Here is a 26,957-nt window from a genome sequence, read left to right on the forward strand (position 1 = left end):
GTATGCACAAGATCATACTGGCCCAAAACACGAATATGCGTCATACATCCCTTTTGATATGTATAAATTATATTACGGTACATCAAATACGTATAATATGGTCCTTTATACAGACAGTTGTGCAAAGAGGGTGGGTGGGTTTGGTAACAGAGGTAAGAGTGGAGTATCCAAAACACAACACAACATGAAACACACTGCATGTAAATATAGTAATAGGATTAAGAATCTGGATGTAAGTACAATACCATTGAGTGATGATACCACATATATACTATAAAACGGGGAAATGGTCAAGTTTAAAGGGTGTCTACATATATGGTATGCACCACACAAGGATGATAGTGTTGTGAGTGGTCTATGGCTGTTCTGGCAAAAATGTGACCCTACAAGTTTTGGTGCAATGTGATAATGTTATGTATCAAATTACTCACTCTTCTAAGGTATTTTCGATTTTTGGATTCTGCCAAAAGCGATGAAGTTTCAAAAACAAAAATATGAAATTTAATGAGAAGCATTTCCACACACAATCTGGTGGGGGTGATGAAAGCCGAAATGACTGCGTAATCAAACCTGAGTACCACGCCCTTTTGCCAGGTTACCAGTCCGTGTGGGTTATGCGATCGAAAATCGATTATGCTGTCCAGTTAGTCAAGTTATCAAACATGGAATCATTTATTTATGCAACCCAGTGATTTTGATTTTTTTTTTTTTTTTTTGGTGAAGCATAATTCCAGTGGAACATTTAAGGGGCCCGAGGAATCCAATAGTGCGATAGCTCAGTTGTTTGAATAGTAGGCTACATATAGAAAATCTAATACTGGAGACACAAAATTATATTTATGCAAGTGTCGTAAGTTTTATAATATTGGCGAATCTAAATGGATTACGAGTTGGATTGCGCGAGACCAACTTACTGTACTTTCAACATGTGGTCGAATATGTCGAGTATATCATGTCTTTTTATAGTCTTTCTTGGCAGTTCAGTGTGTTGGCCTGTAACTTTGCTCAGATATCGGTCTCCTGTATTTCTGAGTGAGTGCGCGTGATGTTACCAAGTTAGGCTTTTTCAGCTCATCCTCTCATTGGACACTGAGTGTACAAATGGATCTTTACAAGTCAGTGTATTAAATATACATTATCCAACTGGAGATCCAGAGTTCAGACCTCAGTCCAGTCGCGCTTATATGAAGATCCTACCCAAAGCGAAACCCATAAAGGCACAAGTAAGCTTTCCTCACTGCTTCAACTTGTAATGGGCCGGAATCGATTCTCTTGCGTTCTTCCTTAGCTTGGAAAGTTAGGAGAGAGCCTTCAAATGATCAATGAAATTGTGCAAGATGATTATTGAAATCCATCAGTCGATGTTATGGTTGACACGAATCATCCAACTGAGCGAAGTCGGGCCAATTTTGCCAACCAGTAAAATTTAGGCTAGCCCTACTCGCGGCCAAAGTTAAGAAGTTGAGACGTTGAGCCCTAGTTTCGTGAAGCTGGTGACTTTATGTAAATGTTTAATCTATGGCTGCAAAAATTATACATAATGAGATTTTTTCCTCCGGTAGTGGGAAAGCCTACAAGAAAACATCTTTTTTATATGGCGTTCGCTTAGGGCTAAATTGGTCGCGATGTCAATCACGTCATCGTAAAGTTGTCGCCCAACTGACGACTGTTGAATATCGCGTCACCGTCGGCCTAAAGCTGACAAACTTTTTGCGGGTGGTGACATTTTCGTTAACCGTCGGCCTAGCTTTTTGATTGTCAGGTTCAATATCAAGTTTACAGCTTTTGGTTTTGCTGTAGGTAAACATGTGTGCCTAAAGGATAATGGCAAAAGGTCAACTTTTCTTCCTCCACCTCTGCCTGGTTACACTTTAAAATGCGGAAAAAATTACTTATGTTTGCTAAACTCGATCCAGTGGATAAATAATAATAGATTGAGCAGATAAATAAAAGTACTTTATTGTTACGTAACATTAAAGGCACACACTACGTTCTGAAAAGTAATCGACATAGAAAGGTGAAAATAATTTATTAATCCATATACCCAGCATTTGAATTGAAAAACAAAACAAAAATATCCAATCCTATTTTAGGTATTCGCGGCGCATTTAGCAACTCGCTGCATTGCATCATTTTTCTTTATCAATTTCATTTTTGGTGTTCCGCGAAGCGACCTAAAAAGTGCAAGTGTTCTGTGGCTTGGGGTAGGGGTGGCGGGAGGAAGCCGCCAGCAATCCTCTGGTACTAAATTATCCCCTACGGGATTTGAACCTGCGAATCTAAGCGGGGTAGTCTTAGGTTAGAAATCAAGCGCATTCCTAGGGCTTAGCACGATGCGCCACTCAACGCAAACGTAGTCAGCTGCAGTGCACTGGCTGACATAGATACTAAATACATTAAAATACGTGTATACCCTTCCCCTGGAAATCTCAGGAATGTTCTTTACGGCCTTACATACCTGTATCATGATCGTTCTTTACCAAGAGGTCTAATCTAGAGACAGACTCAAAGTGCTTCAAACGGACCTAAGGTCTCCGCGATCTATTCGTCTACTTAAAATGGCATTAATAAAATTTAAGCAGCAGCAAATACATCAGAGGTATTAAATAGAGTAATTTCAATTCACCCATCAATATTGATCGCTAAGTAACAATTTGTTTTTGTTACGTCATTATTGTGGGGCTACGTCAATAACAGTCCACCTTTTCACGAGCTCCATAACACCAAATATTTGAATGGTCTCGATTAGTTGATCTATATATCATCAGTTGTTGTCGTCGGTATGCTCTTGTCTTGAGCAGTCAATTATTTACTTCACATAGAACCGTGATTAATCTCGTTGCTGATGTTATGTCTCCGCCGTTTGGTTTGGGCGAAGAAATTACTATATAGTAGGCATCGAAACAACGTCACAATATGACCTCTCTTTTAACGACATCGCCCGCACGTTATAGTAAGAAAACTTAAAAGTATTCTTGGCTATGCGCCAGTTAATGAGCTAAGGTTTGTACGCCAATGCAGAGAATGCATTGATATAACGCTGAACCTGTACACGCCGTTATTCTCTCATTCAGTTGTAGGACGGTTACATTTTTGATGGCATTCACGTGGGCGTTTACTCGACAAATGTAAACAAACAAATATAATGGAATTGCTGGATTCTTTGTACTAAGCTTCCGTCACTGATGCAAAAATGTGTGATCTGAGCTAAACACCTCTGTCAAGTTTTAAAATATAAAATGAGTAATTATGCAGTTAGGGTTTTGGGTTAGAACGATTCGAAAATTTGAATTTCCGGCTGAATCTGCATTCCTCACCTTAACTGAATAAGTACTATTTTTTATTTAATTCGAGCGTTGGCGGGGTGTTGTTTTGGGGCGGGGCTTGTTACAAAAGATCCTGAGAATATTACTGTGAACTAGGTATTATACTATAAATAAAGCAAATCCAACCGCCATTTGCATTCTGCAACTTTGAGATCATGCGTCAGAAGCGTGATCGGCGCGTAACGACAACCTGGAGTAATTAAAGTAATCAGGTAAAAACATTTGATTACCAACAATCAGATAGCTTTTTTCGTCAGATATTTTTGCGCTGGAAGCCACAAGCGACATCGCTTTCAGTCAGTCACAAATGTTCGTGATAGGATAAGATTTGTTTTTGTGTAGGATGTATGGATAGGCTGCCTGTTGGGTTAGGACAGCGAGTTTGAAACAATATTCAGGTGAGTTAAATGTTCTTTATACCCATTGTTTTCATTGCTATTATATTGCTTTCATTTTACCATTGTATAAGTGGTAAATTAGAGATTTTCGGGTCTATACGACTTGGACTTATTAACTAATACAGAAGTCTAGATTGATGGATGATTCTCTTTTGCACCCAACTCACTAACAGCGGGTTCTATCGTTTTCTCACAAATAGGCCAAACTTAAAACCTATATGACAATACATAAGCGTATCATGATAAACTTAAACGTAATACACTTACTTTCAAAACTTTCGCAAATGTAGCGCAAAATTCATGTTTTAATAGAGATTCGCCATAGCCTTTTTACTTTAATATATTATTGTGTATGGATTGGATCTTTGTACAAAGACCCTACCAACGTTCAAAATAAGAGAATTAGTAATTATCCAGTTTAAGTTAGGAATGCAGATTGCACTGGAAATTCAAATTTTTAAATCATTCCTAACCCCAAATGGATAATTACTGATATGTGATTTTAAAACGTGGCGGGAGCTTTGTGCAAAAGATCCGATAAATTCAGTTCCACTGTCCATTGATTATGCTAGCTACAGTTCTGCGACAATTTATTTATCAATATCTTAACTTTTTTCAGATGAAGAAATATTGAAGGTTAAAGATTCAAAGACACGAACTAACGAACGAGGAATATTACAAGTAAATATTATTTGAACATTTTATTTGACGCCTATTGATTCCTGTATACTACTGTTTTTGTTTAAAATGCTAAAAAATTCGATGCGAGCGCACCGCGTCTCTGGTCTTGCGATCAGAGTCAGCGTTGTTATGCCACTTATCTGATCATGTGTTTCCTCTCGAAATTGTAAGATTTATATAAAAAAGTCAGACCCACGTTCACGTTTAAAATGCTAAATAGTTCGATGCAAGCCAACATTGGGTGCTCCTGATGTATGCGCACCAAAATGTCGCATAACCTGAATCCTGACCAGGTACACAACCCGAGTTCAGGTTGTGCGCCATCTTGGTGCGCATACTTCAGGAGGTCCGAACATTGTTATGCCGCTTTTTTGATCCTGTGCATTCTATCGAAATTGTAAGATTTAGATTTTGCACAAGCTTTAATAATTGTGTTTCAAAGCAGAAGTCCAAAAAAGTACTATAAATATAGTATTCTGTATCAAATTGGTGTACTCTTTGCGACCCTAAAATTCGTTGCGCGCTTTCCTGCTGGATAGCGATCCCCAGTTTGCGATCTCTACCGTGAACAATGTGATAATGCTACAAATTACTGATCAGAGGTAATTAATTAGTCATATACTCCATGAAAGAGTTAAATAAATTCATTGAGTATTTTATTGTTATTGTAATATTTGCAATTTGTGCAGTTTGAAGACTACACCTGATATGTTATAGAGTTTATATTTGAAATTTAATGTCAATCGCTGAATAAATTTTATTCGTCTATTCGTCTAAACTTTCTAAATTTTAAATTTTATGAAATTAAATATCGAAATTTACCCGTTACGTATTTTATTAAAACTTACGTATATTTTTAGAAGAAAATATTCAGAAAAGAGTCTCACTTTAACAATACAAAATGAGGTACAATATGATACACTAACATATCATTTTAACTAAAGGATGTAAATTTGGGGAAATCAGCGACATAGTTGAAAATGACCTCAATTGAATTACATAATTGGTTTTTTGTATCTTTAGCATAAGCATAGCTTTGTAGTGTCTCTGTCAAATAACATTTGTGTGAATTAACTACCAGAAAATGGCATAGTTGGCTCCATGAAATTTAGTTTAATTCAAATTTAGAATTGACTTATACAAAATCACGATCTATATATTGATTTTCAGCGTTTTAAAACACTGCTTGAAAGTCGACAGAACAATTTATCATTGCACCAAAAGAAATTCGTCAAGTGTCAGATTTTCATCACTGAGTGAGATGGAGGCCTATCAAGTCTGAAGAGCAAGTATGTAATCATATCATTTGAAATCTTTCAATTTACATGTCTATAAATAAATAATATGTTGTATTTTTTTTCGGGAAATCGACAGACAAATTATTACTTTTAATATTTTGAGTATAATCGCGAAATCAACTATTCTGTACTACAAATTAACTGTAGCAATATCCGGTGAATAATGGCGTAGTCAGTATAGCGCTGCACGTTCAGGGGCTAACTGCTGTGTTGTCCCATCTGCTGTTGTTTCGTTTAATCGTCCAAACCGAAAGACCAATTACTATCTTGTAATGTCAGTTTAGGTAAAGTTCATTGGGTCATCATAAATAAAAGGCGTTTCATCGCAATAGGGCGTCACGTTGTGATTACTACAAACAATGAATTTTTTTTAAAGTGATACTATAAGTTAATCCAGCAGTGTATATCTGCAGAGATACTGAAAGAATTTGAACTATGCCTCGTTAAGTGCAATTCGGTTAAAACACAACCCCAACTTAATAACCATGCAAATATTAAAACTTATTGTTTACCTTGTTGTTCACCATGGGGTGCCTATATACACACTAATTTGCCTAATTTCCCTGAAATCGTGGTCCTGGCCTTTTTTATTAATCTGATGAGCGTTTTTGACACTAATGATAATGGTAATCAGACTAATGTCTTAAATTTAACTGTAGCTCATTGTGGTAGTAAACGCTCTGGTAGTAAACAGTTGATAACCATGTCATTGATGTTCCCAACTATACTTCAAACTGAAAACGCCCCAAATCGCGCTGGAAGCCACAAGCGACATCGCTTTCAGTCAGTCACAAATGTTCGTGATAGGATAAGATTTGATTTTGTGTAGGATGTATGGATAGGCTGCCTGTTGGGTTAGGACAGCGAGTTTGAAACAATATTCAGGTGAGTTAAATGTTCTTTATACCCATTGTTTTCATTGCTATTATATTGCTTTCATTTTACCATTGTATAAGTGGTAAATTAGAGGTTTTCGGGCCTATACGACTTGGACTTATTAACTAATACAGAAGTCTAGATTGATGGATGATTCTCTTTTGCACCCAACTCACTAACAGCGGGTTCTATCGTTTTCTCACAAATAGGCCAAACTTAAAACCTATATGACAATACATAAGCTTATCATGAAGAAACTTAAACGTAATACACTTACTTTCAAAACCTTCGCAAATGTAGCGCAAAATCCATGTTTTAATAGAGATTCGCCATAGCCTTTTTACTTTAATATATTATTGTGTATGGATTGGATCTTTGTACAAAGACCCTACCAACGTTCAAAATAAGAGAATTAGTAATTATCCAGTTTAAGTTAGGAATGCAGATTGCACTGGAAATTCAAATTTTTAAATCATTCCTAACCCCAAATGGATAATTACTGATATGTGATTTTAAAACGTGGCGGGAGCTTTGTGCAAAAGATCCGATAAATTCAGTTCCACTGTCCATTGATTATGCTAGCTACAGTTCTGCGACAATTTATTTATCAATATCTTAACTTTTTTCAGATGAAGAAATATTGAAGGTTAAAGATTCAAAGACACGAACTAACGAACGAGGAATATTACAAGTAAATATTATTTGAACATTTTATTTGACGCCTATTGATTCCTGTATACTACTGATTTTGTTTAAAATGCTAAAAAAATTCGATGCGAGCGCACCGCGTCTCTGGTTGGTCTTGCGATCAGAGTCAGCGTTGTTATGCCACTTATCTGATCATGTGTTTCCTCTCGAAATTGTAAGATTTATAAAAAAAAGTCAGACCCACGTTCACGTTTAAAATGCTAAATAGTTCGATGCAAGCCAACATTGGGTGCTCCTGATGTATGCGCACCAAAATGTCGCATAACCTGAATCCTGACCAGGTACACAACCCGAGTTCAGGTTGTGCACCATCTTGGTGCGCATACTTCAGGAGGTCCGAACATTGTTATGCCGCTTTTTTGATCCTGTGCATTCTATCGAAATTGTAAGATTTAGATTTTGCACAAGCTTTAATAATTGTGTTTCAAAGCAGAAGTCCAAAAAAGTACTATAAATATAGTATTCTGTATCAAATTGGTGTACTCTTTGCGACCCTAAAATTCGTTGCGCGCTTTCCTGCTGGATAGCGATCCCCAGTTTGCGATCTCTACCGTGAACAATGTGATAATGCTACAAATTACTGATCAGAGGTAATTAATTAGTCATATACTCCATGAAAGAGTTAAATAAATTCATTGAGTATTTTATTGTTATTGTAATATTTGCAATTTGTGCAGTTTGAAGACTACACCTGATATGTTATAGAGTTTATATTTGAAATTTAATGTCAATCGCTGAATAAATTTTATTTGTCTATTCGTCTAAACTTTCTAAATTTTTGAAATTTTATGAAATTAAATATCGAAATTTACCCGTTACGTATTTTATTAAAACTTACGTATATTTTTAGAAGAAAATATTCAGAAAAGAGTCTCACTTTAACAATACAAAATGAGGTACAATATGATACACTAACATATCATTTTAACTGAAGGATGTAAATTTGGGTGAATCAGCGACATAGTTGAAAATGACCTCAATTGAATTACATAATTGGTTTTTTGTATCTTTAGCATAGGCATAGCTTTGTAGTGTCTCTGTCAAATAACATTTGTGTGAATTAACTACCAGAAAATGGCATAGTTGGCTCCATGAAATTTAGTTTAATTCAAATTTAGAATTGACTTATACAAAATCACGATCTATATATTGATTTTCAGCGTTTTAAAACACTGCTTGAAAGTCGACAGAACAATTTATCATTGCACCAAAAGAAATTCGTCAAGTGTCAGATTTTCATCACTGAGTGAGATGGAGGCCTATCAAGTCTGAAGAGCAAGTATGTAATCATATCATTTGAAATCTTTCAATTTACATGTCTATAAATAAATAATATGTTGTATTTTTTTTCGGGAAATCGACAGACAAATTATTACTTTTAATATTTTGAGTATAATCGCGAAATCAACTATTCTGTACTACAAATTAACTGTAGCAATATCCGGTGAATAATGGCGTAGTCAGTATAGCGCTGCACGTTCAGGGACTATCTGCTGTGTTGTTCCATCTGCTGTTGTTTCGTTTAATCGTCCAAACCGAAAGACCAATTACTATCTTGTAATGTCAGTTTAGGTAAAGTTCATTGGGTCAGCATAAATAAAAGGCGTTTCATCGCAATAGGGCGTCACATTGTGATTACTACAAACAGTGAATTTTTTTTAAAGTGATACTATAAGTTAATCCAGCAGTGTATATCTGCAGAGATACTGAAAGAATTTGAACTATGCCCCGTTAAGTGCAATTCGGTTAAAACACAACCCCAACTTAATAACCATGCAAATATTAAAACTTATTGTTTACCTTGTTGTTCACCATGGGGTGCCTATATACACACTAATTTGCCTAATTTCCCTGAAATCGTAGTCCTGGCCTTTTTTATTAATCTGATGAGCGTTTTTGGCACTAATGATAATGGTAATCAGACTAATGTCTTAAATTTAACTGTAGCTCATCGTGGTAGTAAACGCTCTGGTAGTAAACAGTTGATAACCATGTCATTGATGTTCCCAACTATACTTCAAACTGAAATCGCCCCAAATTTCCAATAATGATATTATAAGAGTGAGTCATACTAAGTGTATTAAGATAGCCGTTAATCTTACACCTTAAAGAACTCGTGTCCCAACTAAAATTTTCAAAAACAATACTGTGTAAATTATATTCAACCAAGTGTAAACTTTTTTTGGTCCATATCCCCTTGGTAAAAGTGCTAAGTATTCATATGTTCATGACTGTTTAAATTTAGAGACATGGAAATATATGTCATATTTTCCCTATTGTTGGTGCAGGTCACGTCGTGTTATGCCTAATCACGTGTGAAGAGCTTAATTCACTTAAACTCTCGTTTATAATCTCTACTGAATGGTGTTAGTTGAATCGTTTATACGGCACACACCGTCAATATAAGATATAGTAGTTTCAAATCTCTGGAATTCTTACTTTTTTAATTAGATAACAGAAACTTGGGTGTCGCTGCTCGATAACCAGTTTAAAGATCACTATATACATGAGATCCCACCAAATTGTAAATCTACTATAGTCAGCCTATATATCCGTTGCTAGTAGTCTCAGTAATCATACCGTCCCATGTTTATAAGTTTTCGAATCTGGAAATATAATTCTTATTTCCTTATCGTTTATTCCGTAGTAATAATCTGTCCTGTTCTTATTTATATATATATATATATATATATATATTATATGTCTACAATGTCTGTGGCTGAAGTTATTTATTGACCTATATTTTCAGGAAGTTGCTGGGAGGGAAAGACTATAGAGAACTTGAAGGTAAAATATAACACACTGATAAACTATTAACTATTTAAGATTTAGATAATGAGATACAACATAGCACACTGACAGATCATTCAAAATAAGTAATATTTATAATATTGAAAATCTGCAAATAATATAGAATGAATGTAAATGGATATCAGTATGCTACAAGTTGTCGTCTTTGTATCTTTAGAATAAGCATAGCTTATCACAAGGGACAATTTATTGAGGGGCGTAAAGGATAAATTTGTTAGATTTTATCTTTCCCGCCTTATTTTCGATATTTTCCTTTCTTGAATATGTAGCCGTATTTTCAACGTGCTCTTCATGAATATAAATATATTTTATATGATGTGTTGCAATATTATACGCTGACAAATCATTCCAAAGTAATATTTGTAATTTAGGGGGAAATCTGTGAATAATTTGTCAATGAACTGACAATTAATATTTTCATTTTTATGTATCTAAACTCTAAAGTATAAGCATAGTTTCTCTGTGCTCCTGTCAAATTACATTTTCTGTAACTTATAAACCTCAAACTTAATAATGACGTAGTTCGAACATCTATATATAATTCAAATCAATATAATACAAAATTTACCTACATTTCATTATCTCATATAAATTTCAGCTTTCTGAAACATTTCTTGAAAGCGGGAAAGACAATTCATCGTTATATCTAAAGACATGCGGGGTTATTCGTCCGATTATGCATCACTGAGAGAGGTGGCTGCCTCGAGTCTAAAGAGCAAGTATGTTATTTTAAAATCTTTTTAATCTTTCTAATTTACATTCATCACCACTATTCACGGATCCCCACAATCAATTTTAAAATTGATATCTATTACTATTCCTAAATAAGTTAAAATTACCTTACTTAATTTAAATGCTAAACATTTTAATAGGCTTAATACCAGGTGAATTTGCAACCCAATTTCTTAATTGAAAACCGGCATTATAAAATATTAAAACTAAAATCCAAAACGGAAGATATCACCATAAGTTTTGTTCTAGCAGTCTCACAGCAGATTGAAAACGCTTTTCAGACATTGTAAATTTGTGTTATGTTAGGATTTCTTTAAAATGTATACCATATAGGAACTGAAATGGAAACACAGTAAATTGTTCGCGCGATGTACCTTTTGTCTATTTTGAAACTACCGATGGAGCCCAATACGACTTTTTCTCCGTATGTGACGATATATAAGATAATTAATGCAAAATATATCTAACATTTTTTTTGCAATATTTTAAATTACAATCGTTCGTATTTTGTCGATATCTTTAAAATAATTTTGAGTGCCGAAAAAACAAATCAAATTTGATTAACTTCAAAATACGATTCCGGTCTACTTATAGTTGGCAGTTTGGGACGTTTTTCGTGCAATTTTCAAATAGTGATTTTTCATTTATTAAATATTCGTAAAAGTTTTCCCGACTAAAATTCGAGTAACGAAGAACACAAATAAATTACTATGACAAGATATTTTGAATGCTCGCACCGGCTATGAATTGAATATTTTAGTCGAGAGACAACTTTTTATCCTCTGCGATCTTACTTATATATAATGTCACATTTGAATTTGCGCTCGTTGTCATATTTCGACACTACTGATGTCAAATTTTATTAGTGTTATTCCTTTATTGGACAGTCACAAAATTGGACAAGTCAGTATTTTATTAAGTAATCGGAGCGCCTAAGTTTCTCCCACGGAGCACTTTGAGAACATATGGCTTAATAGACCAGGGAAGAAATTTTCGTAAAAGTGTTTGAAGTATCGTTGTACATGTTTAATAGCTGAGTTTTAGGCGGAATATTGTACAATTTTAGCATCTCTTTGAAAATTAGCTGTTTGCATCTAATAATTAAATATTCACTCCAGCTCACCATATTAAGATTTTGTGTCAACGCTTCCGAGTGGCCAAAAACTTAATATGGATACGCATTATCGCAAAGTTACCTTATGTCCAGGCTTTTCCATGGGAAACGTGCCATGAGATGGGATGGGATAACACACCTTTGTATTTCCCATGGGACGCGTGGGACACGAAAACCATATGATTTTCAGGGAAATGATGGTAAATATTTTCGTTATGGATTTCGTGTCCATATATTTGAGCATAGCTCTCTTGTTAGTTATAAAGAGCAAAACATATTCAGCATTAACAATATACTTCGTAAAAGGGCTGATGGACACATATATAATAGTTATGAATAAAAAGTTAACTAAGTCCGTTTTTTCGGGAAACCTGCTGACAAAGTATTATTTTTATTATATTGAGTATAAGCTCAGCTTCGGTTTGTCTGTCAAATGAAATTTTTTTTGGTAAACCCCCCAAATACTTTATAATATCATGATTCGGACAACTATCGTTTTTTTGTGGCTAATGAGCGAATAAGACAAGAATGAATTTTAGCAATAAAAAACCGTGTTTTTGTTATATTACCGCCCAATATTCGGAATAAAACTTGCATTACTTTGTTCCAAATTTTGTCAAATTTTCGTCATTGTTGAGAAGGAACTTTCCCCCTTGTGTTTGCAGTAATACTGTTAGTTTAGGCACCAATGCGCGCTAATAATTTTATATGGCAAAGTCTTTAGAACCGGACCAGTGTTCATTTCTCAGTATCGTTGGCATGAAATTTAATAGTATCAGCAATTATTCACTGGGGCAATGGTTTTCAAAGGGTGGGGCGCGCTTTGCAAAAGGGGCGTAGACAATTTTTGAGGGGGCATGTAGCTAATTGAATCTATTTTTTGTTTGTTGGACTTAATCGTGCATTTTTTGGATATTTACATTCCATCCCCGTATTTTCAAGGTATTTTTGAATGAAACATAATATTTGTTATATGTAGCTTATTGCTAGCTAGTTATTTTTGAGTTGTTGCGAGCATTTTTATAACAAGAGTTACATTGTAATCACCACAATTCGTAAAAATATTTTCATAGCTATACTATACTTATGAAAAAAAATTATACTCAAGATATAAGTACCAGTACTTCTTTATCGATTTCTCCTTGAATCCTCCCTTGAAAACGTCTACCTAACTGCTAGAACAGCATTGTATCAATAATAATATAGAGAGGAAATCATTAATTCTAAAACATTGAAACTCATTTCTATGTATAATGAATTAAATTGAGTACACACTGAGTTTTGCGGATACAAGGATGTCTATATATCCTGTGTCATATTTATATGTATATTGCCTTCTTTTATTGATAGCATAGTCATTATTTTCTTGCATGGAATTTATTGATTTAATTTTCTGGGCCAATCTGGCAAATCTTATATATGTAATTTGAAAGTATCATGGTCTATGACCAGTTAACCGTGTCATTCGTGTTCCAAGCTAGAATTACATTAGCTTTCCAATAACGATGTGATATAAGTAATTCCAACCGAGTGTATCAATGTGAATTTTATACCATTTGGCACTGGTTAACTACGCCATGCAAGCCCCGAACTAAAATATCGTTTCAAGTGGCGATACTGTAACGCAGTGGTTCTCAAACTTCTTCGTATTGTGACACCCTCCAAAAAATATGCTCAAGTTGCGACTTTTCGTGGAAACCGTATTAAACCGTACCTTCCAATAAAGGACCTTTTTTGCAATGAGTTTTATTTAAACGATCAAAGAAAACTAAACCAAAGTCAGTGAAATTGCATTTAATGGGATGGGAATACTTGCGTCTTTTTACAACTGTTACTAAACCTTGGTAAGATCTGTGAGCGCCGCACGCATTTCTCTCTCAACATTTACTCGAGATCGATATTTTGTTCGTATTACGACCATGGTCGCAAATCTTGCTTCGCCTGAATACGAAATCGCAGATTTCGTTTAAAAACGACGAAGAAAAGCAGCAATGTTTTGTTGAAGCAAGATTTTGGCCAGTGAAACATGTTATCTAATAAGCCCAAACGGCATTTAGTATCATCGCATCCCCAGTTGCAACAAAAATCACGGAATTTTACTACTTGAACGATCCAAAGTCAATGTAGCCTACGTCGTACTTGCGTTTTTAGCCTTTTCTTGTTTAGTATCATTTTCACGCTTGTATTATTACTTTTTCTACGTGCCGCAAAAGAGATTCCGCAAAAAAAAAAAAATTTACGACGCCCACTTTGAAAACCAGTGCTGTAACGTATCAATATAGCCGTAAATCCTATTGGTAATAGTTCGTTCATGTTCATAATTGTCTGAATCTAGAAATATATTTCCTATTGGTAATAGTTCGTTCATGTTCATAACTTTTTGAATCTAGAAATATATTTCCTATTGCTATATCGTTGATTGCAGGTACTAATATGTTAGGTTATTATGTGTATACATCTATATAAATGATCCAATAGAATAAATACACGGATTTGTCTATATTTCTTATGTTTTATTTATATGGGTATTACTTTATTGATAACATGGTTCTTAATATTCTGTGTAGAATTCACTTGTTTTTTTCCACAAAATAGTATCATACTATAAAAAAGAACCCGACTAAGCGCAGAAATGTATCTGTAAATTATCATGGTCTATATCAGTGGTTCCTAAACTTTTTATTCGCAGTAATATATACCCACCCAGTTTACAAAAACATTTGAGGTCAGAAACGAATATAATACAGAACAAATAAACAAGGTAAATCATAGTTTATAGTGTTTTTTTCAATGAGATATATAAGCTTATTGGTCTTCCAGAGAGTATTTTTTTTAAATTTTTGGTGACATTTTCGTCAGCCACAATCTCAACTCACCCCGTTTACTAATTGAATGGCGATGTTTTTTTTGATAGCACTTGTTTCATTGTTACAAAACCCCTTCTCTACCACAAACGAGGTCGTAAATGAAAAAATCCAGGTTTCTGCCTTCTGTCTTTTTTGCATGGTTTGTCAAATTATGAGAGATTTTCATTAAAAAGATACATCTTTATAAAAATCACGTATCGATGCATTTCTCAAATATAACATATGGATTTTATTTCCTCATTTCATTGCATTTCAAGGAGCTCCATTTAAATTAAATATTTTCTGCGCTATTGAACCCCTGCCCATTGCAGCGTGTTCTCATTCGTCGTATTATATTTAAATTGTAGGCTCGTTAAACGATTAACTCTTTACTAAATTGTCAGGTTATAATATAATTATAACCGCCCACTTTGGGAATCCCTGGTTTATACCACCTGGTAGTAAACAGTTAATAACTATGCCATTCATGTTCCAATCCAGAATCGCCTCAAAATTTTAATACTGGTAATATTGGAGTGAGTCTAATCAAGTACATTAATATAACCGTGAATCTTACTACCTTCGATACTGGTTAACCATGTAATTTGTGTCCCAAACTGGAATTTTCAATAAGGATAATATATAAATTAGGCCAATTGTACACCCGACTTATACTTCCCTTGGTAGTCCTAGTAACCAATAACCATACAATTCATATTGATAAGTGTTCGAAGCTGGCAATCGATGGTAGTCCAAGTAACCATACGATTCATATTGATAAGTGTTCGAAGCTGGCATTCCTTGGTAGTTCAAGTAACCATACGGTTCATATTGATAAGTGTTCGAAGCCGGCAATCCTTGGTAGTCCAAGTAACCATACGATTCATATTTATGAATGTTCGAAGTAGGTTGATAAGTGTTCGAAGCTGGCAATATTCCTAATGCGCTGTTATTAAGTGCGAGTATTCATATCTTATATTCATGCGTGTATGTAATATGTATGACGCTTTATTATTGCAAATATTACGACTCTAAAATCGTTTATCATGAGGTACCAAAGCTAACATGTCCTTATCATTCTGCATACCATATACCATTTTTTTTTTAATCTTGAAACCCGTTTTCACCAGAGGGTATTAATGTAGTTGTTAATCCCCTCTCCCAAAATTCGTGTCCTAAAATTAAATTTCCTATGATATACTATAGCCGCAAATACCTTATAACCAGTATAGACCTTCATTGGTAGTGTTCCTAGAACCCATGCCCCTCATGTCCATAAGTTTTCAAATCTAGAAATATATTCCCTATTTCTTCATAGTTTATTTTGAGTAATAATATGTTATGTTCTTATAATGAATGTATAATGTCTACAATCCCTGTGGCTAATTTAGAGGACCTCAATATTAGGTAAATATAACGCACAATGCCTGTGGTACACAAACATTTTAAGCCGTTCAAGTTTGGAATATCTCGCGTCTCGTGTAAATTACTTGTATATCTATCAATAAATAATATCTGCAATTTTTTCGGGAAACCTGCTGACAAAGTATTATTTTTATTATATTGAGTATAAGCTCAGCTTTGGTTTGTCTGTCAAATGGATTTTATTTTGGAAAATCCTCTAGTCTAAATACTGTATAATATCATGATTCGGACAACTATCGTTTTTTTCTGGCTAATAAGTAATTCCAACCGAGTGTATCAATGTGAATTCTATACGATTTGGCATTGGTTAACTACGCCATGCAAGCCCCAAAATAAAATATCGTTTCCAGTGGCGATACTGTAACGCAGCAAATCAGCAAATAATTTTATTTAAACGAAAAATTAATATTTTTATTTTTTTCAACTTCTAGTATAAGCTTAGCTACTCTGTGTCCATGTTAATTACAGCTCCGAAGATTGATAAGGACATAGTTTAAAAGACTATGTCTTTAACCAAATCTCTTTTCTGTATTTCTGTTAAATAGCATTTTTTGTGATTTAAATAACTTGATAGTGTCTTGGGTCAACGAAATTTAGTTTCACCTAAAGTTAGATGGACTCGGTATACACATGAACATAACATTGGATTGATTTTTTTTTATGTATTTTATATATAAGTTTACCTTTGCTTTACCTCTGCCAAACAGCATTTTTTGTGATTTATAAATCCCAAACTTGATAATGAAACTATATATTTATTTTCAGTTTTCTAAAACACTGCTTGAAAGAGTCATTGCATCAAACAGAATCGACATTGTTAATAGTCTGGTGCATCACGGAGTGAGATTGACGCCTATATAGTCTAAAGAGTAAAGAGCAAGTATATATGTAATCTTATAATCTTTTAATTCATATGTCACGTATAAACTGATATATATATCATGTTCAATCCCGCTAGTCAGGAAGAGCTGCAAATATTTCAATTATCGCACAAGATGTCCAAAATATTATCCATTGGGAACCACTACATTAGACCGTTTTCCTTTATCAATTTTACCCTTTCATTTTTGTTTCGCGAGGCGAGATAAAAAGTGTAAAAGTTCCGTGGCCGAAAAAGTTTGGGAAACGCTGGTCTAGAACAGTAGTTTTTTTTTACCTGGGTTTAATCGAATTTTTGGTGTTCGTTGGAGCTGTTCCAGGGGTTCGACGAGGGTCCTTCAAATTAACACAGTTTTATATTATGGCACTTTTCTATTTTATCGTCTACAAATTATGCAAATTTAGCTACAGTTCATCTCAGATATTAGAGCTTACACATTCAACAACTAATAAATTAGCGATCAGTAGAGGTTGCGCGAGACTAACTTCCAATTCTTTCTCTATGCCTTTGCGCTAGTGGAATTTACCAATGTGTTTAACATTTATCAATGTGTTCTAGGCTCAGATCTTGATAGCCAGGGTCCTTTTAATGTGATTCTTTTAAAAGCGTTGAATTCTTTTTAGTATTGCTTCTAAATTCGCTTCTTGTGGTAGTTGTCGAGTCCGGAGTTTGGCAGGATCCATTCGGATACAGAAGTCACGCGAAAAGACTAATATAACGATCAGTAGAGGTTGCGCGAGACTAACTCCCAAGCCTTCCTCTATGCCTTTGCGCTAGTGGATCCGTATGCATGTAATGCAAGGATGCTGTAGCAAGAATAAAATACCATACTATGCAATTCAAGAGTCTGCTGTGCACACTAACATAAATATATTTCTGTAACGTTTCGTCTGACCAAAATCAGACTTCCTCAAAAATCAGACAAGCAGTTTACAACAATGACAAGAAAATAGCAATCATGCAGTTTAAATATAGCGATAAATAAATTTGTTTGAAATTAATTGTGACCAAACAATGAAAAAACAATTATTGATATTCAGAAACAGATTGCGAAATAAAAAAATGCGATCGGTTCTCAGCATGGAATAATTGTTCCGCGGCGTGCTTGATTTCACAATAAGTTTTACTAGAACATTTATCAATGTGTTCTAGGCTCCGATCTTGATAGGATCTTGATCTTGATAGATCTTGATAGGAAAGGTCTGAGCCTAGAATGATTTTTCAATTCTGATTTTTTTTCGCCAAGTTAGATCGAAACAGCTAGCGAGTCCGATCGAACGCTAGAATACGCGTGTTTCAGCAGTCTTTGGAGTCTAAAAAGCGTTTCAATGTACAGAAGATTGTCATCTATGATACAGAAAAATATTTTTTTTTCTTTTTAAAAGAAGGGAGGGGGTCGACCCACAAAACCACCCCGGGCTACGCCACTGTGCAGTGGTTAGTTCACGGGCAGGTGTGCAGTTTTAGCCGGTATGCAATAAATTTTTCTGCTTTGTTAATATATCCAATTCCAATATATCCAATTCATATCTAAATTATCAAATTACATTTTCTGTCATTCATAAACCCAAAACTTGAAATAGTTCATATAGTTCACATAATGACATAGTTCGAAAAATTATTGGTACATTCAAATTTTTACCCCCCAGCCGAAATTAAATCAAAATAATTAATTATTTTTTTGAAATTAATCACATTGAGCCACCACAACTTTTTGTTGAATCAAGTTTATTATATTAGTGCTCGATTTAATGGAATATTCAAATTTCCCCCCGCTATTGTGTTTCATTCTCAATTTCGTTTGCACTGTATATTAAATATTTAAATATATTACCACAGTTGAATATGTTTCTTTGGAAAAATGAGATTTCGGAAAACACCCCCGCTCGCTTCAAAATAACAAATTAATAGTTGTTCAGCTTGGGTTATATGGTTCGGGTTAGAAATCTGAGAATTAGTCTCAGTAATCATACCGTCCCATGTTTATAAGTTTTCGAATCTGGAAATATAATTCTTATTTCCTTATCGTTTATTCCGTAGTAATAATCTGTCCTGTTCTTATTTATATATATATATATATATGTCTACAATGTCTGTGGCTGAAGTTATTTATTGACCTATATTTTCAGGAAGTTGCTGGGAGGGAAAGACTATAGAGAACTTGAAGGTAAAATATAACACACTGATAAACTATTAACTATTTCAGATTTAGATAATGAGATACAACATAGCACACTGACAGATCATTCAAAATAAGTAATATTTATAATATTGAAAATCTGCAAATAATATAGAATGAATGTAAATGGATATCAGTATGCTACAAGTTGTCGTCTTTGTATCTTTAGAATAAGCATAGCTTATCACAAGGGCGTGGACAATTTATTGAGGGGCGTAAAGGAAAAATTTGTTAGATTTTATCTTTCCCGGCTTATTTTCGATATTTTCCTTTCTTGAATATGTAGCCGTATTTTCAACGTGCTCTTCATGAATATAAATATATTTTATATGATGTGTTGCAATATTATACGCTGACAAATCATTCCAAAGTAATATTTGTAATTTAGGGGGAAATCTGTGAATAATTTGTCAATGAACTGACAATTAATATTTTCATTTTTATGTATCTAAACTCTAAAGTATAAGCATAGTTTCTCTGTGCTCCTGTCAAATTACATTTTCTGTAACTTATAAACCTCAAACTTAATAATGACGTAGTTCGAACATCTATATATAATTCAAATCAATATCATACAAAATTTACCTACATTTCATTATCTCATATAAATTTCAGCTTTCTGAAACACTTCTTGAAAGAGGGAAAGACAATTCATCATTATATCTGAAGACATGCGGGGTTATTCGTCCGATTATGCATCACTGAGAGAGGTGGCTGCCTCGAGTCTAAAGAGCAAGTATGTTATTTTAAAATCTTTTTTATCTTTCTAATTTACATTCATCACCACTATTCACGGATCCCCACAATCAATTTTAAAATTGGTATCTATTACTATTCCTAAATAAGTTAAAATTACTTTACTTAATTTAAATGCTAAACATTTTAATAGGCTTAATACCAGGTGAATTTGCAACCCAATTTCTTAATTGAAAACCGGCATTATAAAATAATAAAACTAAAATCCAAAACGGAAGATATCACCATAAGTTTTGTTCTAGCAGTCTCACAGCAGATTGAAAACGCTTTTCAGACATTGTAAATTTGTGTTATGTTAGGATTTCTTTAAAATGTATACCATATAGGAACTGAAATGGAAACACAGTAAATTGTTCGCGCGATGTACCTTTTGTCTATTTTGAAACTACCGATGGAGCCCAATACGACTTTTTCTCTGTATGTGACGATATATAAGATAAATAATGCAAAATATATCTAACATTTTTTTTGCAATATTTTAAATTACAATCGTTCGTATTTTGTATTTGTATTTGTATTTGTATTTGAGTGCCGAAAAAACAAATCAAATTTGATTAACTTCAAAATACGATTCCGGTCTACTTATAGTTGGCAGTTTGGGACGTTTTTCGTGCAATTTTCAAATAGTGATTTTTCATTTATTAAATATTCGTAAAAGTTTTCCCGACTAAAATTCGAGTATCGAAGAACACAAATAAATTACTATGACAAGATATTTTGAATGCTCGCACCGGCTATGAATTGAATATTTTACTCGAGAGACAACTTTTTATCCTCTGCGATCTTACTTATATATAATGTCACATTTGAATTTGCGCTCGTTGTCATATTTCGACACTACTGATGTCAAATTTTATTAGTGTTATTGCTTTATTGGACAGTCACAAAATTGGACAAGTCAGTATTTTATTAAGTAATCGGAGCGCCTAAGTTTCTCCCACGGAGCACTTTGAGAACATATGGCTTAATAGACCAGGGAAGAAATTTTCGTAAAAGTGTTTGAAGTATCGTTGTACATGTTTAATAGCTGAGTTTTAGGCGGAATATTGTACAATTTTTGCATCTCTTTGAAAATTAGCTGTTTGCATCTAATAATTAAATATTCACTCCAGCTCACCATATTAAGATTTTGTGTCAACGCTTCGGAGTGGCCAAAAACCTAATATGGATACGCATTATCGCAAAGTTACCTTATGTCCAGGCTTGTCCATGGGAAACGTGCCATGAGATGGGATGGGATAACACACCTTTGTATTTCCCATGGGACGCGTGGGACACGAAAACCATATGATTTTCAGAGAAATGATGGTAAATATTTTCGTTATGGATTTCGTGTCCATATATTTGAGCATAGCTCTCTTGTTAGTTATAAAGAGAAAAACATATTCAGCATTAACAATATACTTCGTAAAAGGGCTGATGGACACATATATAATAGTTATGAATAAAAAGTTAACTAAGTCCGTTTTTTCGGGAAACCTGCTGACAAAGTATTATTTTTATTATATTGAGTATAAGCTCAGCGTCGGTTTGTCTGTCAAATGGAATTTTTTTTGGTAAACCCCCCAAATACTTTATAATATCATGATTCGGACAACTATCGTTTTTTTGTGGCTAATGAGCGAATAAGACAAGAATGAATTTTAGCAATAAAAAACAGTGTTTTTGTTATATTACCGCCCAATATTCGGAATAAAACTTGCATTACTTTGTTCCAAATTTTGTCAAATTTTCGTCATTGTTGAGAAGGAACTTTTCCCCTTGTGTTTGCAGTAATACTGTTAGTTTAGGCACCAATGCGCGCTAATAATTTTATATGGCAAAGTCTTTAGAACCGGACCAGTGTTCATTTCTCAGTATCGTTGGCATGAAATTTAATAGTATCAGCAATTATTCACTGGGGCAATGGTTTTCAAAGGGTGGGGCGCGCTTTGCAAAAGGGGCGTAGACAATTTTTGAGGGGGCATGTAGCTAATTGAATCTATTTATTGTTTGTTGGACTTAATCGTGCATTTTTTGGATATTTACATTCCATCCCCTTATTTTCAAGGTATTTTTGAATGAAACATAATATTTGTTATATGTAGCTTATTGCTAGCTAGTTATTTTTGAGTTGTTGCGAGCATTTTCATAACAAGAGTTACATTGTAATCACCACAATTCGTAAAAATATTTTCATAGCTATACTATACTTATGAAAAAAAATTATACTCAAGATATAAGTACCAGTACTTCTTTATCGATTTCTCCTTGAATCCTCCCTTGAAAACGTCTACCTAACTGCTAGAACAGCATTGTATCAATAATAATATAGAGAGGAAATCATTAATTCTAAAACATTGAAACTCATTTCTATGTATAATGAATTAAATTGAGTACACACTGAGTTTTGCGGATACAAGGATGTCTATATATCCTGTGTCATATTTATATGTATATTGCCTTCTTTTATTGATAGCATAGTCATTATTTTCTTGCATGGAATTTATTGATTTAATTTTCTGGGCCAATCTGGCTAATCTTATATATGTAATTTGAAAGTATCATGGTCTATGACCATGGTGGTAACCAGTTAACCGTGTCATTCGTGTTCCAAGCTAGAATTACATTAGCTTTCCAATAACGATGTGATATAAGTAATTCCAACCGAGTGTATCAATGTGAATTCTATACCATTTGGCACTGGTTAACTACGCCATCCAAGCCCCGAACTAAAATATGGTTTCAAGCGGCGATACTGTAACGCAGTGGTTCTCAAACTTCTTCGTATTGTGACACCCTCCAAAAAATATGCTCAAGTTGCGACTTTTCGTGGAAACCGTATTAAACCGTACCTTCCAATAAAGGACCTTTTTTGCAATGAGTTTTATTTAAACGATCAAAGAAAACTAAACCAAAGTCAGTGAAATTGCATTTAATGGGATGGGAATACTTGCGTCTTTTTACAACTGTTACTAAACCTTGGTAAGATTTGTGAGCGCCGCACGCATTTCTCTCTCAACATTTACTCGAGATCGATATTTTGTTCGTATTACGACCATGGTCGCAAATCTTGCTTCGCATGAATACGAAATCGCAGATTTCGTTTAAAAACGACGAAGAAAAGCAGCAATGTTTTGTTGAAGCAAGATTTTGGCCAGTGAAACATGTTATCTAATAAGCCCAAACGGCATTTAGTATCATCGCATCCCCAGTTGCAACAAAAATCACGGAATTTTACTACTTGAACGATCCAAAGTCAATGTAGCCTACGTCGTACTTGCGTTTTTAGCCTTTTCTTGTTTAGTATCATTTTCACGCTTGTATTATTACTTTTTCTACGTGCCGCAAAAGAGATTCCGCAAAAAAAAAAATTTACGACGCCCACTTTGAAAACCACTGCTGTAACGTATCAATATAGCCGTAAATCCTATTGGTAATAGTTCGTTCATGTTCATAACTGTCTGAATCTAGAAATATATTTCCTATTGGTAATAGTTCGTTCATGTTCATAACTTTTTGAATCTAGAAATATATTTCCTATTGCTATATCGTTGATTGCAGGTACTAAATAGAATAAATACACGGATTTGTCTATATTTCTTATGTTTTATTTATATGGGTATTACTTTATTGATAACATGGTTCTTAATATTCTGTGTAGAATTCACTTGTTTTTTTTCCACAAAATAGTATCATACTATAAAAAAGAACCCGACTAAGCGCAGAAATGTATCTGTAAATTATCATGGTCTATATCAGTGGTTCCTAAACTTTTTATTCGCAGTAATGTATACCCACCCAGTTTACAAAAACATTTGAGGTCAGAAACGAATATAATACAGAACAAATAAACAAGGTAAATCATAGTTTATAGTGTTTTTTTCAGTGAGATATATAAGCTTATTGGTCTTCCAGAGAGTATTTTTTTTTAATTTTTGGTGACATTTTCGTCAGCCACAATCTCAACTCACCCCGTTTACTAATTGAATGGCGATATTTTTTTTTATAGCACTTGTTTCATTGTTACAAACCCCTTCTCTACCACAAACGAGGTCGTAAATGAAAGAATCCAGGTTTCTGCCTTCTGTCTTTTTTGCATGGTTTGTCAAATTATGAGAGATTTTCATTAAAAAGATACATCTTTATGAAAATCACGTATCGATGCATTTCTCAAATATAACATATGGATTTTATTTCCTCATTTCATTGCATTTTAAGGAGCTCCATTTAAATTAAATATTTTCTGCGCTATTGAACCCCTGCCCATTGCAGCGTGTTCTCATTCGTCGTATTATATTTAAATTGTAGGCTCGTTAAACGATTAACTCTTCACTAAATTATCAGGTTATAATATAATTATAACCGCCCACTTTGGGAATCCCTGGTTTATACCACCTGGTAGTAAACAGTTAATAACTATGCCATTCATGTTCCAATCCAGAATCGCCTTAAAATTTTAATACTGGTAATATTGGAGTGAGTCTAATCAAGTACATTAATATAACCGTGAATCTTACTACCTTCGATACTGGTTAACCATGTAATTTGTGTCCCAAACTGGAATTTTCAATAAGGATAATATATAAATTAGGCCAATTGTACACCCGACTTATACTTCCCTTGGTAGTCCTAGTAACCAATAACCATACAATTCATATTGATAAGTGTTCGAAGCTGGCAATTGATGGTAGTCCAAGTAACCATACGATTCATATTGATAAGTGTTCGAAGCTGGCATTCCTTGGTAGTTCAAGTAACCATACGGTTCATATTGATAAGTGTTCGAAGTCGGCAATCCTTGGTAGTCCAAGTAACCATACGATTCATATTTATGAATGTTCGAAGTAGGTTGATAAGTGTTCGAAGCTGGCAATATTCCTAATGCGCTGTTATTAAGTGCGAGTATTCATATCTTATATTCATGCGTGTATGTAATATGTATGACGCTTTATTATTGCAAATATTACGACTCTAAAATCGTTTATCATGAGGTACCAAAGCTAACATGTCCTTATCATTCTGCATACCATATACCATTTTTTTTTTTATCTTGAAACCCGTTTTCACCAGAGGGTATTAATGTAGTTGTTAATCCCCTCTCCCAAAATTCGTGTCCTAAAATTAAATTTCCTATGATATACTATAGCCGCAAATACCTTATAACCAGTATAGACCTTCATTGGTAGTGTTCCTAGAACCCATGCCCCTCATGTCCATAAGTTTTCAAATCTAGAAATATATTTCCTATTTCTTCATAGTTTATTTCGAGTATTAATATGTTCTGTTCCTTTAATGAATGTAGAATGTCTACAATCCCTGTGGCTAATTTAGAGGACCTCAATATTAGGTAAATATAACGCACAATGCCTGTGGTACACAAACATTTTAAGCCGTTCAAGTTTGGAATATCTCGCGTCTCGTGTAAATTACTTGTATATCTATCAATAAATAATATCTGCAATTTTTTCGGGAAACCTGCTGACAAAGTATTATTTTTATTATATTGAGTATAAGCTCAGCTTTGGTTTGTCTGTCAAATGGAATTTATTTTGGAAAATCCTCTAGTCTAAATACTGTATAATATCATGATTCGGACAACTATCGTTTTTTTCTGGCTAATAAGTAATTCCAACCGAGTGTATCAATGTGAATTCTATACGATTTGGCATTGGTTAACTACGCCATGCAACCCCCAAAATAAAATATCGTTTCCAGTGGCGATACTGTAACGCAGCAAATCAGCAAATAATTTTATTTAAACGAAAAATTATTATTTTTATTTTTTTTAACTTCTAGTATAAGCTTAGCTACTCTGTGTTCATGTTAATTACAGCTCCAAAGATTGATAAGGACATAGTTTAAAAGACTATGTCTTTAACCAAATCTCTTTTCTGTATTTCTGTTAAATAGCATTTTTTGTGATTTAAATAACTTGATAGTGTCTTGGGTCAACGAAATTTAGTTTCACCTAAAGTTAGATGGACTCGGTATACACATGAACATAACATTGGATTGATTTTTTTTTATGTATTTTTAATATAAGTTTACCTTTGCTTTACCTCTGCCAAACGGCACTTTTTGTGATTTATAAATCCCAAACTTGATAATGAAACTATATATTTATTTTCAGTTTTCTAAAACACTGCTTGAAAGAGTCATTGCATCAAACAGAATCGACATTGTTAATAGTCTGGTGCATCACGGAGTGAGATTGACGCCTATATAGTCTAAAGAGTAAAGAGCAAGTATATATGTAATCTTATAATCTTTTAATTCATATTTTGTCACGTATAAACTGATATATATATCATGTTCAATCCCGCTAGTCAGGAAGAGCTACAAATATTTCAATTATCGCACAAGATGTCCAAAATATTATCCATTGGGAACCACTACATTAGACCGTTTTCCTTTATCAATTTTACCCTTTCATTTTTGTTTCGCGAGGCGAGATAAAAAATGTAAAAGTTCCGTGGCCGAAAAAGTTTGGGAAACGCTGGTCTAAAACAGTAGTTTTTTTTACCTGGGTTTAATCGAATTTTTGGTGTTCGTTGGAGCTGTTTCAGGGGTTCGACGAGGGTCCTTCAAATTAACACAGTTTTATATTATGGCACTTTTCTATTTTATTGTCTACAAATTATGCAAATCTAGCTTCAGTTCATCTCAGATATTAGAGCTTACACATTCAACAACTAATAAATTAGCGATCAGTAGAGGTTGCGCGAGACTAACTCCCAATTCTTTCTCTATGCCTTTGCGCTAGTGGAATTTACTAATGTGTTTAACATTTATCAATGTGTTCTAGGCTCAGATCTTGATAGCCAGGGTCCTTTTAATGTGATTCTTTTAAAAGCGTTGAATTCTTTTTAGTATTGCTTCTAAATTCGTTTCTTGTGGTAGTTGTCGAGTCCGGAGTTTGGCAGGATCCATTCGGATACGGAAGTC

General features: G+C 34.0%; 2 long non-coding RNA genes across 3 annotated transcripts; both read left to right on the forward strand.

The window, feature by feature from the left end:
- The first annotated feature begins 5,569 nt into the window (after positions 1 to 5,569).
- Positions 5,570 to 8,561, forward strand: LOC144431243 (uncharacterized). Its single transcript, XR_013479881.1, has 3 exons — positions 5,570 to 5,694; positions 7,209 to 7,270; positions 8,448 to 8,561. It is a non-coding gene; the product is annotated as an uncharacterized LOC144431243 (long non-coding RNA).
- Positions 8,562 to 10,733: 2,172 nt separating this feature from the next.
- On the forward strand, positions 10,734 to 26,258 carry LOC144431199 (uncharacterized). 2 transcript variants are annotated; one of them, XR_013479867.1, is made up of 5 exons: positions 10,734 to 10,817; positions 16,981 to 17,103; positions 19,225 to 19,262; positions 19,890 to 20,010; positions 26,143 to 26,258. It is a non-coding gene; the product is annotated as an uncharacterized LOC144431199 (long non-coding RNA). The 2 variants fall into 2 exon arrangements; XR_013479868.1 differs by lacking the exon at positions 19,225 to 19,262.
- The last annotated feature ends 699 nt before the right edge of the window (positions 26,259 to 26,957 follow it).

Source organism: Styela clava, chromosome 13 (assembly GCF_964204865.1).
Source record: "Styela clava chromosome 13, kaStyClav1.hap1.2, whole genome shotgun sequence".
NCBI classification, from domain to species: domain Eukaryota; kingdom Metazoa; phylum Chordata; class Ascidiacea; order Stolidobranchia; family Styelidae; genus Styela; species Styela clava.